Source organism: Artemia sp. Qi Xiang Cuo, chromosome 1, assembly GCF_049724085.1.
Source record: "Artemia sp. Qi Xiang Cuo chromosome 1, ASM4972408v1, whole genome shotgun sequence".
In the NCBI taxonomy this organism is placed as follows: Eukaryota; Metazoa; Arthropoda; class Branchiopoda; order Anostraca; family Artemiidae; genus Artemia; species Artemia sp. Qi Xiang Cuo.
The window spans coordinates 101,896,152-101,915,046 of NC_142794.1; positions in this window are offsets into that span (position 1 = coordinate 101,896,152).

An 18,895-nucleotide genomic window follows, 5' to 3' on the forward strand; every position below is an offset into this window, starting at 1 on the left:
AAAAACGAATAAGTATGTATTTGACAAATTATGCGTAACATCAGCCAAATTTGACATTAGAAAAGGTAAACTATAACCAATAAAACACTGACAGAAACTAAGGGAAAATTAATTCCATAGTATTTGATTGTAACTTAAAAAACAATACAACCATGAGCTTAAGCAAGTTAATGCGGGGGGGGAGGTGAGGGTAAGATGTTAAACCTGTTTGTTTCTGCTACTAAAAGAATATAGATTATGCAAAAGTATTCAAGTAAAAATTTTGATGAAAGACATTGTTTCAAAATATTAACGGCGCAGTTTCCATATCTATTACTATAATAAATTGTCGATGAGGAAAAGTCATGAATGAATTGTTAGTTCGCACGGATGGGATTCCCATCATTCCTCAAAGGAATTCCTTTCAGGATTCGTCGTTTTCCCGTCATGTCTTTCTGTTGGATTGTTTCAACTTATCCCCTTGGAGCCTGATGGGTTTCATGGGAATTCCTAAGCGAAATATTTAAAAGTTAGAATCATGTCGACGATAAATTATCCGCAGAACTATAATCTTATAGCCATAGCGGAAAATTATCGATATTTTTTTGACACTTGTCACAAAGAATGTAAAAACATAACGAAAAGACAACAGACATGGCAGGAAATTTCCTGAAATGAGAAATGATGAAAGGAAAATGATGGGCGGACATGCCAGCTTCTTTTACTTTTTTCTAAGAGTTTTAAGGTATTTTGAAAAACTACAAGCCTTTGATATTCTACGGGCCAAGGTAGATATCTTACTGGATTACTGATTAAAAAAAAATGGATCATATGGAGTTGAAAAATTAAGTTGACACAAAAAAGTTTCATAACAACTTTAGAGGGTTTTGTAAAATCCCAATTGGTAAACATATATGTTACTCACTATAGAAACTTATTAAATAAACTATTTTTAGGAAACGGAAGGATCGATTTTTCTGAATTTTTGATTGCGATGTCTAAAAATGTCAACGACAGTGATGCTGAAAAAGAAATCAAAGAGGCCTTCGACGTCTTTGACAAAGATGGCAACGGGCGTATTAATGTCGAAGAACTTCGATATGTTTCCGTTAATTTAGGTGAAACATTCTCTGATGAAGATACAGCCGAGATTCTTAAACAAGCTGATTTCGATGGTGACGGTGTTGTAAGCTATAAAGGTATTTTTTTTCCTTTTTATGCTTGGCTATTGCTCTAAATGTTTTAGATGGATGCACAAATTCAGCTTATTAATTTTTATTTTAATACACATATACATCTCACTTTAATTCGAAACTAGAACTTTTCACTAACGGCGTTCATATTCGGGTCTAGCTAGAATCCCATGTCTAGACAGATGTCTGACCAGAAATCAAAGTCTTGGCAACTACCGTTCATATGTGAAATTCAGTGCTTGACTTAAACGAAAAATTTTAGTTTCAAATGGATTACAGTCGTCATTTTTTTACCAATCAAGACAGCTTCTGCTGGCAAAATTTTCAAATTTTCCTGTTTTTATTTTACCTAATATATTTGATGAGACCATCTAAATTATTTCTTTAGCTTTATTAAAAATTATGTCTGATGCTCCTTATGTTATTAAAATGAAAAAAAGATGAATAAATAAACAAAAGTTAAATATAAATTTAAAAATTTAAAAATATATTATGAAAATTGTGGAACTTGATTCGTTTTGATTGTATCTAGTCGAAAATCCCAGACTTGGATTTCGCGAGTCTATAACTGGATGCTTGGCTTTAAATTGTTTAGCAAAGCACACAATTTTAATAGTGAACAGGCGGTGACCAAAAAGAGATTTCTTGACAGAAACGTGTTTAGATATGGGAGTTTAGCTATATTTCTTTACTGTATCTCTTAATATAGTTGAAAGTGGTGCCTGTTAAAATTTACTCTCAGGGGCGTCACAATTGTGCCTGTCTGGTATATAAATTGAGCTTTGGTACCATTTTTTTTATTGACTAGAAATGGGTTTTACCCAAATGCTTAAGAACTTGTGTCGTTTCATTCGAAAGCGGGTTTACAAAGATTGTTTTAGCTGGGGAAATAATGTGTAGATGGCTGTTGTATATAACTGGCATCCAGAACAAGAAAGATTTCCGAAATGTCGTCTAGCTTTTTTCTCTCTGACACTTTTTTTTGTGTTTTAAAATATTAATTGATAATGCTGGTGAAAAAACTACCATATGAATTTTTGGATCCAGTGTCCAAAAATTATTTTAAAAAGACACGAATATGTATCCCGGCCATATATATATTTTTTTTAAATGAAATGTACGCTATTGTCTTTTTTATACAAAACGTTTGTGCATACCTATCAAAACATTTTTTTTATAAAAAATGAAAATAAATATCTTACATTTAAAATATAAATACTGAATATAAGGTTAATAAAAATACTACTACATACGAGCAAAGAATTAACTGTATGGACTGTTTTGAAAAGTAACACTCTTGGAATTTGAGGGCCTATATTATTAAGCTCGTGTTTGTTTACCTGAGATTGCAGCATGCTAGAGGACAGGTAATCTTGACTGCTGAAATTAGATCATTGAAGTAAATCATAAATAAAACGGGGCCAAGAACAGATCCCTGGTGGACGCCTTATTCTACTTCAGGAGGGCTCCGGAAAAGCCTATCAATTGAAATAAGTCTACCAGAAACATATGATTCAAATCAAGAGAAAGCATTTGATCTTATACCAATATGCGATAGTTTCCGAAGAAGAATCTGATGAGTCAAAGAATGAAAAGCTTTACAAACATCCAAAAATAAAGCTGCCGGGATAAGACCAAAATCTATTGCCGAAGAATGAAATTCAATAAAGATTCGCAAGCATGCTCTGTAGAGTGATTCGATCAGAATCCGAACTGAAAATCATGGAATTTTTATTTTTACATCCAGAAAACTAAGAAGCCAGGATAGCATAGCCTTCTCAAAAATTTTGCTGAAAACAGTTAGAAGAGAAATTGACCTATAATTAGCAGGATCACTCTGGGAACCACCTTTATACAGTACTATAACCTTAGCTCGCTTGAGTGATTCAGGGAAAATTTCTTTCTCGAAAGACACATTGACAAGCTTAGTCAATGGTGAAAGAATAGCAGGCAGAACGGCACGGATAACCCTTGTAGAAATTCTGTCTGGCCCTGAAGACGATGAACCTTTAAGGGCATTTATGATTCAAGCTACATCAAACTCAGAAACAGGGTGCAAGACCATTGACTTACATGGGGGTCCAAGATAGGCTCTGAAATCGCAACGAGGATTTGTAGTGCTCACAGAGGAAGCAGTCGTCTTTCCTATATTGGCAAAATAAGACATAAGCTCTAGCTGAACATTTTCTTTTCATTGAACAATTTTACCATCGACTATCAGCGTTGTTGGAATTGAAGGTGGAGTGGGAATAGGTCTAAGTATAGAATTAATAATTTTCCAAGTCCTCTCTAAATCTTTTCCACACTCAGAAAATTTCCTTTGATAATACTGAGACTTGGCCTTCCGACACAGAGAATTAAATATACTCCTATAGGCTTGGAACCGCTGATGATGAGAAGCAGGTGACGAAGCCTTGTATAGCTTCCACAGATAATTTTTCCTTTTCCAGCTTTTATAGAGACCTGGAGTCATCCGCGTATTCAGCAGTACTATCCTTTTCGAGGTATGAGGCACTGGATTCTGGTGGCAAACTTCTAGGATACCTTCTTTGACTGAATCATAAAAGAAATCAAAAGAGTGGTTAAAATCCGATTCTGAATCCAAACTATCCCATGGCTGATCAGACAAACGAGATTTAAGTAGACTGATCTCACTGACACCAAAACAGAAAAATTGGAGATTAGATGGCGAAGCTTTACGTTGCAATCGATCAGCTGTCCTATATCGTGAAAAAGCAGGAAAATGATCAGAAATATCACTAGCCATCAATGACTTATCTAAAACATCTAGTGACAAAAAAATATTATCAGTAAGTATCAATAAGATTTCAAAATATCACTTGAAACACTGCAAGCGTCATGGCTACCAGTCCGTTGGGGACTGTTTCAGGAGACAATACCATCTTACGGTTCAGAAGTTTTCAGAACACGCTCTTGCAGAGCAACAAGGTATCATTAGATATTGAGGCTGCATTCACGGATGTGTACAATCTGTCAAATTTGAATCGTGTTAAAGAACCTGAAGCCAATGCATACTCCTTTTCCCATGCGCTAAGAGATTCAGAACACGCTCTTGCAGAGCAACAAGATATTATTGGATATTGAGGCTGCACTCAGGGATGTGTACAATACGCCAAATTTGAATCGTGTTAAAGAACATGAAGCCAATGCAATCTCCTTTTCCTATGCACTAAGAGATTCTAGTAACACCATGCAATTGATAGATTTAGTTGAGACGTTGGCTGGAGAAGATTGTGCTGGCACAGCTGTGGTTTCACTTATTGAAACAGCAAATGATGCAATTTCACGGCTGTGTCATACACATTATCCAAAGAATCTATCACCTGAAGACAAGTCGGCTATTAAAAATCTACATTTATGTTGGGTTCGCAAGAAAAAAATCAATGAGGGGGATGCAAAAGCCAGCAATCATGACCATTTATGGCAAGGAACTGCATCAAGGGGAAGTAACTTTCGGGGAGTGTGATATAAATGTTAGACAACAATACTTTTTACCGGTTTACATGCACAATTTCAACTGTGAATTGAAATACATACTACCAGCGTTGGCACGATTGCAGAAAGGTGAAGTTGTGGATGTCACATGAGTAGATTTTTTTTCTTATAATATCATACTTAAACCAAAGGCAACGCTGTAGCGTTGCCTATAGTAAAGGCCATACGGCTCCAATGTTTTATTATTTATGTTTTCCCAGAGGCACTTCATACGGAAGGAGTCGTCGTAGAAACTTCAAAGGTGGCTCATTCGATTGAAAATCGAGAGTTTTAGTGCCTTTTTGAATAGTCAAAAATGATCGGAGGGCAAAAAAGACTCATTCGATTGGAAATTCACAAAGCTAGTGCTCTTTTTAATAGTCGAAAGTGAATAGAGGGCAACTAGCCCCCCCCCCACGCCCATTATTCCCCCAAACACATTCAATCAAAATTTTGAGATAGCCATTTTGTTCAGCGTAGTATAATTCCAGATAGAAAATATTTTTTTGAGTATGACACTCCCCCACCACCCTCTGGGCAAGGGTTTTAAGTTATGCCCTGGGGGCATATAAGGTGTTTATAGAAGGCGTTGTCGTAAAAACTTAAAAACAGGCTCATTCGATTGGAAATTAAAGGGCTAGTGCCCTTTCTAATTGTCGAAAGTGATTGGAGTGCAACTAGCCCCTCCCCCCACGCCTATCATTTCCCCAAACACATCCAATCAAAATTTTGAGACAGCTATTTTGTTCAGCGTAGTGGATTTTCCGATAGAAAATACGTTTTTGAGGAGGACACTCCCTCAGAACCTTCAGGGCAAGGGTTTTAAGATATGCCATGGGGGCATATAATGTTTTTATAGAAGGTGTTGTTGTAGAAACTTCAAAAAGGCTCATTCGATTGGAAATTCAAAGGGATAGTATCCTTTTTAATAGTCGAAAGTGATTGGAGGAGAACTAGCCCCCCCCCCTACGCCCATCATTCCCCAAAGACATCCAATCAAAATTTTGAGATAACCATTTTTGTTCAGCGTAGTTGAATTCCAGATTGAAAATATATTTTTGAGGAGGACACTCCCCCACAATCCTCAGGGCAAGGGTTTTAAGTTATGCCCTGGGGGCATATTAGGTTTTTATAGAAGGCGTTGTCGTAGAAACTTCAAAAAAGGCTTATTCGATTGGAAATTAAAGGGCTAGTATCCATGAATTAAAGGGCTAATAGTCAAAAGTGATTGGTGGGCAAATAGCCCCCCCCCCCGAAGCCCATCATTTCCCCAAGCACATTCAATCAAACTTTTGAGATAGCCATTTTGTTCAGTGTAGTTGATTTCCAGATAGAAAATCTGTTTTTGAGGAGGACACTCTCCCACAACCCTCAGTTCAAGAGTATTAAGTTATGCTTTGGCGGCATATAAGGTTTTTATAGAAGTAGTTGTCGTAAAAACTTCAAAACAGGTAGATTCAATTGGAAATTCAAAGGGCTAGTGCCCTTTTTAATAGTCGAAAGTCATTGGAGGGCAACTAGCCCCCTCATCACGCCCATCATCCCCCCAAACACATCCAATCAAAATTTTGAGACAGCAATTTTTTCAGAGTAATTGATTTCCAAATAGAAAATGTGTTTTTGAGGAGGAATATCCCCCACAACCCTCAGGGCAAGGGTTTTAAGTTTTGCCCTCGGGGCATATAAGGTTTTTATAGAAGGCGGTGTCGTAGAAACTTCAAAACAAGCTCATTCGATTGGAAATTCTGAGGACTAGTGCTCTTTGTAACAGTCGAAAGTTATTTTAGGGCAACTAAACCCCCTCTCACACCCACCTTTTCCCCAAACACATTCAATCAAAATTTTAAGACAGCAATTTTATTAAACGTAGTTTTAAGTTCCGGAAATTAGGTCTTTGAGGATTACAACTCCTCCAAAACCCCAGGGCAAGGGTTGTAATTTAAGGATTCTCCGAATCTTTCATATTATTTCTTATGGAAGGGTTGCTCGTATAAACTTTAGAGAAGGCTCATTTGATTGAAAATTGAAAGTTCTGGTTCACGTTTTAAGAGTCAAAAGATATTGAAGGGCAAATAGCCCCTCTCCCTCCTCCACGCCCTAAATGCGTGAGATAAAAATTTTAGATAGACAATATGTTAAAATAGGTCAAAGTTCTGATCACAAAAAACTCCTGTGTCGACACAGCCCACCAGGGCCCATGGGTAGGCGTTGTAAGTTGTGCCCTGTGGCATAACTTATTAAGGGGGGTTTATAACTTACGGGAAGGGTTTTTGCATGAAAAAAAGTCATAGGAAACCTATTATAATTATCCAAATTATAAGGTTAAAATACATACTCTGATAGATGCAAAATTGCTTTGGCAGACAAATTCTAATTAAGGTCAATTCCAAACAGTCGTGATCCCTTTGTGTCAGCAAGTGAAATGGTCTAAACCCCTTATTGGAGCTATTTTTTAATCCATTCATTGTTGTCAATCACTGTCCACAGGTTATGCAAGCTGTCTATTGTTCATACATAAGGTTTTTATAAAAGAGGTAATCGTACAGACTTTGAACAAAGCCTCATTCGAATTAAGTACAAAGTTCTAGATGTATTTTTTTAAAGTCAAGAATAATCAGACAATAAGCATCCCCCCCATGCCATAAAAACTTGAAACTTCTTGCAATAAAAAACGAACGAAAATTAATTAGAAAAAAACTTTCCGAAAAAGTAGTTTTTCAAAGAAAAGTTAAGGCCATTTTAAACTTAAGCTTAAGGAGATGCAAACACATGTTAAAATTCAAACACAAAACGACCAGAAATTACTATTAAACAATAAATGATTCCCAAAACGAACAGAAATTAAATAAACAATCATAGCAAAAAACAGACAACAAGTAATATGAAAATAAAGCTTAAAACAAAAACGAATATTTTGTTATTAAAGTATAAATGAAACTTAAGACGAACAAAAATTAAATAAACAATGAATGCGAACAACCATATGGTATAAAAATAACTGGGATAAGTTTTAAAATGTACCTAGCAAGTGATGTATTGACGACGTTGGACATTGTATGTAAAAACACGCACAAAATTCACGAAGAATTTGGGTTGGATGTTGGGTGGTATTCTTCAATTACTCATCGGGTTATGGGTTTAATTCTGAAATTTAGTGGAGCAGAAATAGGTCTAAACGCTGACGTGGATCAGCAATTATTTGCAGAGAGATCCATGCGGGGAGAGTATATTTTCCACTGGGACCGTATCCATGAGACTGACCTGACTGGACAACGCACCGATGAAAAGTCGAATGCCATTTTCTGGATATGAATTCCCTTTATTCGTCAGCAATTTCTCACTTCTATTTGCGCTGTGGGAATTACCAATGGCTTGAAAATTATTCTGCCCCAGATTTTCTTAGCATTCACACTGTTGAGGAGAATGAGGCACAAAGATGGTTTGGAAAATTTGACGGTGAAAAATCTTTAGAACGTCATGACTCGGTAAAAGACTTCGTTTTCCCGTGCATAAATATACCAGTGCCTAGGGACTCTTTCAGTCCCTAAAATCTATCTTTGGTACAAAACAAAGGTATGCATTAGACACTTCAAAGCAAAAGCTTATGGCCGACCTTTAACCGAAACGGACTATTGTTGTTCACCTTGTTCTTTTGCGTTGGTAGTTGGCCAATAATTTCAGTGTGACAAAGATTGATAGAGCCCTCGATTCTGATTAAAAACATTATATGAAGACGTTTGTTGACACTTTTGTCAAGAAACAGTCTCAGTTAAAAACAAAGGTCGACAAAGAGATCTTTAAGCTCATTTTGAATTCGGTTTAGGTAAGATTTGTGAGAATGTGATCAACAGGAGTCGTTGTAACGGTGTAACTGACCCAAAAAAATGAGCCCGAATCACTGCACATCCGAACTTCACATCGTTCACGATCAAAGACTCCAATATGAACCTACCACATATAAAGAAAAGAAATGTGTAGTTTTGAATAGAAACATTGCTGCTGGCAGTGCCCTTTTGGAAATTTTGAAAAAAAACTCATGTTGGAGTTTTATTACAATGTGTGTACGCGCCAATGGCCGAGGGGGGGACAAGTTCAGGTGTATTATGGAGACACCTATTCACTCCTGTTGGAAATTAAAACGGATAATCTGTTAGAAAATTTGAAAAATGGAGAGTATATTAGCTCCCAGATGGACTACTCCAACTGAGAGGAGTCCGTTTATCCGGAGCTGGTGAAACGCCAGGCCACAAATCAATTGCTGAAATTAAAATCCAAGACGGGGAGCGACTTGGCATCCCACGGTGTTTTTTCCGGTCCGAAGGTGTATTGTGTAGAAACACACAATGAGGTTACCAAAAAAAATTGAAAGGGGGTGCCGTCACACTATTTAAAAGAATATTGTCCCATGAGTGTTAATAGGAACTGTATAGACAACAATTCAGCTCCAAGAGTGAGTGTCATGGCCATTCTCTCTTTAATATATAAAAACTATACAGTTATGGTTGAAAAAAATTCTATTTCAACTATATCTAATAAAATCTAAGTCCGCGCGGGCGGTGTATAGCGCGGGCTTACTTCAGATCGAGTTGAATGTGCAAATTACAGAAAGAAACTCGGACTGGAGAAAGCCCTATAGTTGAGGGAGGGGGGAAGGGTGGTCCGTGGGGAGAGGAGGGCCGTTTTTCCGTCTCCAGCTGAGCACTGCCTAATTTTTTTACCTAGTAATTTTTCCAGTCTCTTTATATAAATTTACATCTTTTACAGTCTCTTTACATCTCACATTAAAAATTAATTATCTTGAGCAAATTGGCAAATCTATTATTCAAAATCGGAAGCGGGTAAAAGATCTATCGACGAAAAGCTGTGGTTTTCATGCATTATTATATTTTATTTTTCGATTTCTTACACATACATACAATCAATTCGTCAAGATTTATGGCGAGAATCCAAGATTGAAAGACATTCTTGCTGAAAATACTCTTTCTCACCTCTATAATATAAATTTCGCCCCCTTAAAAGTGAAAGGCTTTAAAAATGTATAAAATTTATTTATTAATAAAAGACTTTGTCCCTTTAGATTTCTTTTTCTATGTACAAGTAATCATCAGAAACGACAAGTGACAGCAGCTCATCAGGATTCAACTTGTATTCATCTTGACATGCAAAGTCAGGGTCACATTTTCTACAATATATTGTAGTCAATAAAGTCATCTTTGTAAAGTCAATAATACTATTCTGATTCAAGTTATAAAATTTATATATTTCAATTTGCATATTTGAAGCAATGTCACAAACAAAATTCTCATATGAAGAATCACTTTCTGTAACAGCCAAATCAAAGTCTGGAGGTTTATCATCAAAGTAGCCGGTATCTTCACAGCGATGTAGTAAAAACCAGAATCTTTTATTATTCCAATAATTGAAGCTTGGATCATGTTCTTCTTCCCAAAACAATTTAAAGCCATGACCATATCAGTCTCTTAAAAATATGTTGAACCCAAGTTTAAGGTTTTTTGCAATCATCCCAGGGTAAGCATTTTTCCATTGATCGCATTTGCCACAGTGACAATTGGAGCATAAGAATCCTCTAATATGAGAGTCACAAATCTCTTCAAGACAGGACTTACAGTCTTTACTTTGCACAGAATATCCTTTATTCAATTTAAATGTCTTGCATAATTTACGCCGTTCATTATACTCATCAGCAAAAGTACAGTTCTAACAGTATGTCCAACTGCCCAGTGTATACAAGCATCATGGGCATGTGTAAAACATTTTTCGATGTTGACAGTCTCACGTCCAAACAGAAACTGACTCACGATCAATAAAAATGTCTTTTAGGACATAAAAAAATGGCCGTCAGAGTAGTGGATAAGAGCAAAACAACACTATCATTTTGATTTGTCTCAATTAATATATCTATAAATTGAGTAAAAGCAGCTGGAGAACGACGGTAAAGTCTTATGCAATAGTTTAAAGATGGGAAATTAGTTCCCATTGTGCTGTTAAGCATTTCTCGAGAAAATATTCCCCTTAGAAGAGATAATTCCTGAAATTTATCATCTAAAATTAAACTTTTTTACAATTTTACTAGATTAAGTAAAATTTTCTGGTTCTCAAATCTAGCCATTTTAACACTCTCAATACCAAATACAGAGTAACAATTGCTAGTAACAAAACATTTTTTATCAATTCTTTTCTTAAATATATTTTGCTAACACATTTAATCCGTCTTGTAGTCTTTGTATATGCACTATATTCAATTTAGCTGCAAAGCATAATTATTCTTTCGACTTGAACTTCCTTGATGATATAACATATCCTGCGTACATCTTGTCCCATTCAAGGGATAATGAGCAACCCCTTGCATTGTCCACTGCTACTTTATGCACTCTAGGGTCCATCTCGATAATACTGTAAATTTCCATTAATGTGTAATCATCCATTTTGATGTTGACACGCTTAAGTATTTTTTAATACTAGAGAAAAACTATAACACCTGGATATCTGCCAGAGATTAATTAAAAAAAAACTCCAAAAATAAGTTTTTCAAAGAAAAGTAAAGGCCATTTTAAACTTAAGCTCGGCAGATACAAATACCTGTTAAAATTCAAACTCAAAACGACCAGAAATTACTATTAAAGAATAAATGAAACCCAAAACGAACAGAAATTAAATAAACAGTCATAACAAAAAACATACAACAATTAATAATACGAATGAATAAATAGATCTTAAAGCGACTAATGTTTGGACTGAATACGAAAATAAAGCTTAAGACGAAAAAAATATTTAGCCATTGAAGTATAAATGAAACTTAAAACTAACAGAAACTAAATAAACAATCAATGCAAGCAAACATACAATAGATATTAATGTAAATGAATAAATAAATCTTAGAACAAGTGAAACTTCAATTGAATACGCAAATCAAGCCTGAATCGAATAAAAATAACTACAAACAAGAGTTCGGGTATCGCCTCACTGCTGAAGCCTAAAATTTACTGCGTCATTGGCGCTTTACTTTTCTTGGAAAACTTATTTTTCGCATAGTTTTTTTTAATTAATTTTTATTTGTTTTTGATTGCAAAAATTTTCTGGTTTTTAATGCATGGGGGGGGACTGCATACTGTCCGATTATTATTTACTTTAAAAAACGGAAATAGAATTTTTGATTTAAATCGAATGAGGCTTTTTCAAAGTTTGTACGATTACCTCTTTGATAAAAACTTATATATGAATAATGCAAATCTTGCATAACTTGTGGACAGCGATTGACAACAATGAATGGATTTGAAAAAAATAGTTTCAATAAGGGTGTTTAGAACATTTCACCTGCTGAAACAGAGAGGTCAGGACTGTTTGGAATTGACCTTAATAGGATTCTGTGTGCCAAAGCAATTTTGAATCTATCGCAGATTATGGATTTTAACCTTTTTTTAAATATGGCAGTAATTTTTATTATTTTAGCATTTTCAGTTTGAGAGAATTTCTGGGAGTAGTTGTATAGCCAATTCTTTATCTAGTTCTAATTAGTATATTTTGATGTGTCTTAACGTCCCCTCAAAATTTCTATATACAGTTATACAGAATAGTTAAAGTTATTGAAACCTTTGAAAAAAATGAAACGGATACCGTAAGTTCATTTCTTATTGGATATTTTTTTAATACTATGGAGAAATAATTTTTCTCTAAACATTTTTATTAATTCAGAGCCCTTATTAAGTATAAATTGAAATATTGAAAACTTATTTTGATATAATTTTTATTTTATTTTCACCATTTATAAAACTGCCTCCCTTTAATGATCATATCTCTGTCTTTTAAGATATATATATAAAGTTAAATATTATAAAAGTTTTTCTTCACTGATAACTTCAATTAGAATTTAATAAGGAGTATTTTAATAAAATGAAAGAAAACATATAGCATCGGAATGTCATTGAAAATAAGAATGATTAAGTCTTGTTATTAATATATATGTTATTATTTGCGGGGGAGGGCAACGGAAAAGTGTTTTAAAGTTAAATTAATTTATGCTAATATTGATAAATAAGTATTTTAAAAGGTTTTTTTTAATATTTTAATAATATTTTAAGAGGAGGCCACACATAAGTATAATTTTGGTAAAAAAATTAAAAAAAAAAATTATTTTACAATATATTTAACATCATTGCAAATTGAACCTAATTTTAGTTAATCTAATACTATTAGAGTTAGATTTAAATAGTAGACTTCAACCATTCAGGCTGGTGGACTGAGACTTTTGGGTCTGCGATGGTTATCCATGGAAGCAGTGGACATTGGACTCCATTTGAAAATGGAAAAAAATTGGGTTAGTGATGGTTAGCGATAGAAAGGGTGGACTGCCGCTGAGTGTATGGTATAAGATAAGATGGCTAGTTGATTTCAACCATTTAGGCTGGTTGACTAAGACCCCAATTATGAGCTAGTGGATTTCAACCATTCAGGCTGGTGGACTGAGACCCCAATTATGAGCTAGTGGATTTCAACCATTCAGTCTGGTGGACTGAGACCCGAATTCTGAGCTAGTGGATTTCAACAATTTAGGCTGATGAACTGAAACTTTTGGGTTAGCGATGGTTAGCGATGAAAGCGGTGGACATGCCACATTTGAAAAAAAAAACTAGGGCTAGCGATGGTTAGCGATGGAAGCTGTGGACATGGCAACCCATTTGAAAATGAAAAACAATTTTTTGGGTTAGAGAAGGTTAGCGATGGAATCAGTTGACCGCCACTGAGTGTATGGTATGAGATGAGATGGCTAGTGGATTTCAACCATTTAGGCTGGTGGACTAAGACCCCAATTCTGAGGTAGTGGATTTCAACCATTCAGGCTGGTAGACAAAGGCCCCAATTCTGAGCTATTGAATTTCAACCATTCAGTCTGGTAGACTGAGAGCCCAATTATGAGCTAGTGGATTTCAACCATTCAGGCTGGTGGACTGAGACCCACATTATGAGCTAGTGGATTTCAACCATTCAGGCTGGTGGACTGAGACCCAATTTCTGAGCTAGCAGATTTCATTAATTCAGGCTGATGGACTGAGACTTTTGGGTTGGCGATGGTTAGCAATGGAAGCGGCGGCCATGGGACCCCAGCCGAAAAAGAAAATTGGGTTAGGGACTGCGTCTAATACTGTGACTAGTCAATTTGCTGAAAAGAAAAGTATTTCCTCAATGTGTGACAAGATGTGTATTAGCCCTAGTGCTGTGCAACTGCCAACTATACTTTCATATGATTATCCGGCTAATGACTTGTCAGTAGTAACCACATATGGAATTTGCTTGCGCCCCTGTACCAAACAGGTTTCTGGTAGGTATAATCTGGTTAATGGGTATAATCTGGTTTGATGAGTATAATCTTTTTTTGATGGGTATAGTCTGGTTTGGTTTTTCAAAGAGAGTGACTATCCCCATGCATATAGGTAAACATTTCTACAGGGCATTACACCTTTTCAAAGAGAGTGAGTATAACTTGATTTGTGATTGGGATTTGAATAAAAGGAATAGTTTTATTTACAATTCATATTAGTAAGAGAATTGAATTCAGATAGAATAGTTTATTTGCGAGGATATTAGTAGAGGAAAAAAATGAGTGGTGCATTTACATTATTGGAGATTAATGATGGAGCCGACAACAGCAGCAGTGATTCACGAGTACCCAATGTGGCTATGGAAAAAACTGCTGGTTGTAGACTATGTCTTGAATGGGCCACTATGTATGCTAGATACGTGATATCATTCAGCAAATTTAAGCAGGAAGAGCAGCTATGTTTTCCTGGAAAAGTGAATATTCTCCATATAAATAAACTTCGGTCGTCGTTAGATGTCCTATCGAAATATATTGATGAGAACAAAATGCATCAGTGATGATTATTGTAATTATGTTCAATAAAACTGTTTCTAAATCGTTGGTATTTTTTTTCTTCCCATAGTAGACTAGCGCATATTTTTTAGAGTAGAAAAAAATTATGTTTAGTTGGAAATTGGCCGTGAGACAGTTGGGACTCTAAAAAATGGAAAGATTTGACAAAGAGCAAATAGTGGGAAATCTAATTCTTATGGAAAAACATTTGATTCTAGATGACAATTTTCTAGAGCTATCTATGTCGATATAATGAAAACTGATTCTCCATCATTAGACTATTGTATGAAGCTTCTACATTGTGGTCCAAATGCATTTACACAATTAATTAATATATTGATCACAACACAGCAAAATGATATTGTAGATATGCTTTTAAACAGTAGTTTTGAAATTTAGGACTTTTTTTTTCAAGATAAAGAGGGTACTCAATGATAATTTACTCCTCTCTCTCTCTCTATCTCAGACAATTTTTGATGTTGCTAGCTCAGTTTCATTGTGGCAGTGAGAGGGTCAACACATGACAAAATGTTCCATACATATCCACTATGTATGTACTTACTGGGCAGCTGGTCATCATGTAAGAATTGCACAATGATTGATGAGTATGGTGAAAAGTGTAGATTATGCAAACTGATTAAATTGAATGGAGGATAGGCTGTACAAATTAAAGATTGTAATTCCTGTCTTCAAGAGGCATGTGACTCTCATTATAGAGGTTACCTCAGCTCCAATTGTCATTTTGATAAATGTAATCAATGGGGAAGTACATATTCCGTTGCGATTGGAAAGAATCCTAACCGTGATTTTAGTTTATTGCTACGAGAATGGTATCGTCGTGGTTTTAGATTGTTCTGGGAGGAGGAACCAGTTAAGCGATTAAATTGTTGGAAAAAAATGATAATATTGTATTTATGTAACTGTTGTGAAGACGATGGGTGTTTTGATTATAAGCCCACTCATTTTTATTTGGTAGTGACAGACAGTGATTCAACCCTTGAGGACACTGTTTGTGAAATTACTTCAAATGCGCAAATTGAAACATGTGAATTCTATTGAATGAATGAGAATAGTATCATTGACTATACAAAGAGATATGACAAGAGAGAAATCACACGCTACTGTAGAAAATGTGACCCTGACTTTGCAATGCATCAGGATCAGTACACGCTGAATTCAGATAATCTACCTGCACTAGTTGTTGTCGAGAAATACCTAGTAGCGGATGAAATATAAAGAGTAGAAAAGTCGTTTTATCATGTATATAACTTTTTATTATTAATAAACAATTTCACATACATCTTTAGAACATGTTATTACTAGGACACTAAAATCAATATTAAACACACTAGAAAGTATATTTTCACTAGAAAGTCGTTTAATCGAGGTAATTCAACTCAAATTTCAAGAAACTGATTGTATGTATAACCACGACATAAGAGCATAAAAAAGATATCTTCAATGGAGTCGCGCATCTATGGCGTCCAACCTTGTACTTTTCGTTGAATTTTAATAAAGGAGTTCCCCCCGCTTCTGCTATGGTTGCTACTGAATGTCACGCAGACTCAGGAAGGATAGACCGAGTGCTAAACTAATTCTACAAACTATACTGATCGAAATACGCAATGCCACTAGATAAAAGTCAGTGATGATGGCCTGCTATTAACTTTGATTAGGGTATTTTTAACACTTGGAATTTTTTTCAATGAAGTCCGAGGGTATGCAATAGGACTTGTACTGGGACATGTACGGATCCATACTCAATACATTGATTATTTGATTTGTGTTCATGGTGCAAGGTCTAGTAGAACACTGCCGACGGGTGTGATTTCCCAATAGGTTTTAAATTGACTCAATAATATTAGCGTGATATTCTCAGTCAAAGTATCGGCAAATGTACACTGTAAACGTACATTCCCAGTTCGTGAAATGCTCATATTCTTCGCGCTTGTAAAGCCTAAAACAATAACTACTAGACTTTCGTAATACATCTATATCCCTCAAATAATCTCAAAAATTTGAGAGTCTTAATCTATGGATTTCACGTTCAGCTCGTCGAAATTTATATAGGATTTTTTGTAAATTGATAGAGTGTAAAGTGGAATACCATTCACTTTGCACACAAGGCTAGATAGACCGAAAAAATTAAAATCATGCGGGGATTCAGTCCAGGATCCAACGGCACTACCACTCTTCACAAAGGCCAAAGCCAATTTTGATGGGATTTCTCCATTGATAAATGATGAATCGCTATAGCTACGAGAGCCGGTGGCAATGTGACGTTGATTGGTGATTGCATGAGGGACAAGAAGTTTAATGTTGTTGCCATTGGCTCTTAGCTTTTCCACTGTCAACGCAACAGAGTTCATAACTTGTTGTTTTCGGACATGGAGAATTGCCGATGTGATAATGACATTTGAATCGGGTGCTGCAGGAAGTGTTTTTCTCAAAATGAAATTCGATAGGGCCATCTGTAGCTTTATGTCAATCTTGAGATTGGAGGGTATCCATTGGGATATATTGAATATATAAATATCTAATTGTATAACCAGATTGTACTAATCGTTCCAAGCTTTAGTAGCATCACCGTCACAATCAAAATCAGATTTATATAAATTAACAGGTGTCATTCATCTCAACTTCTAGTAAACAAATGGTGTCATCATCATAAATAGTCTGTAGCTTGTATAGTTGGATAAATTATTGCTAGTGCTCACCAATGTTCCATTAATAAATACATTAATTTGTTTGAATAGGTTGTGTAGAATACAGTTTTCATAGGAGAGACCATCGCCGGCATTTGGAGTTGTATTATCTGACTTTTTTCTTCACCACAACATTTAAATCAATAAATGTAGACGACAAATCAATGAAATAGTCTTCATTGGAAAATATTTGAAAGTGTATATTCTCCAAGAGGGGTTGTTTGGGATGTAATTGTTCATAGTAACCATGTTTAATACTTAAATCTTCATTTCCAGCTCTTTCTAGAGTCTACGTGAATCGAATCGCTGGAAGTGTTGTCTTGTGGGGGAATTTAGTCAGCCCAGGAGAGATTCGATTATGACGTTGAACAAATCTTTTTCTTTTTCTTCTTCTTATTGACCGGCCTTGTTTAGGTCCTCAAAAACTTTGGTGAGGTCTTTTGCTTTCCGCCGGGGAGATAACCTGATTAGTGACTGACTCGACCAAATCCTTTTCAGCACCACCCCGTATAGGTGAGATTTTTATTTCTCGCAAATGGCTTTCGCTGAATATATAATATTTTCTTTAACACACTTCTTGAAATTATTGCCATATCCACAGTCCTGTAGTGGGGAGGCAGCAAAATTTAATGCAGCAGGCACAAGATATTTTCTGGCAAGGTATAGTGCAGAACAATAAAGCTAAGCAAACCGGCTGACAAGCACATAACCAAGAATTGTAATGCAAGCCTTGTCGCAGACCAGTCCATTGCCTATTTGACGCGAGAACAGTGTTTAGGGATAACCGTCAATATCAGGGCTAACACCCGAAGCCCGCCTATTGTTCATTTTATGCTTTGTTAACGTTCGTTGAAAATGGGTCGAAAATGATATGTAATTACTGCTAAGCCTTTTGTTATTGCTAGAGGATCACCCAATTCTTTTCTTAGTGTTAACTGGCAGAGTTCTAAATACGAAGTGTTTACAGGAACATACTGAAGATGCTTTATATTATTGCGATGAACATGTTCATGAGTTGTTTTTCGTTCAAGAACACGTAGGAGGGGGACATTTGAATTACCGACTCTCGACGTTTCCACAAAGGATGCATAGAGAAATATGCAAGAGTCCGAGGCGAAACCAGGTGGATAATCAGCAAAAATAACTTGATTCATCCCGTAAACGGTGCCAGCATTTTTCCCATGGATCATATTCTGTTTAAAGCCAAGAACATCTCTCAGATTATCATTGAGAATAATTGTTTCAGTGTCAACAGGTGTGCTAATGTAAATCCTATCATGTTCCAATGAATAATTAAAATTGAATTTACCATTCCTACGATACGAGATTTTTCTATTGATTCTATGGCAATAAATCCTCTTGGTATCATTTCTAAGGTACCTTAATTCGGCAGATGGATAGTCACTAGATTTAAGTGCTACGTCACAGTTATAGTTGGCATCGCTCAACCCGTACGTAGCCCACAAGCACGGCAACGGTTTAAGTTCTGACACATGATCCTTTCTAGTGCTTTAATATCCATTTCGTAAGATACGGTTAAAACGGGCAAATTTATATGTACCGTCACATTCGATGGCGGGGGAGAGTTTTGTCCAAAAATCACTTGTCTTATTCAAGTTATTGTAGAGAGGATA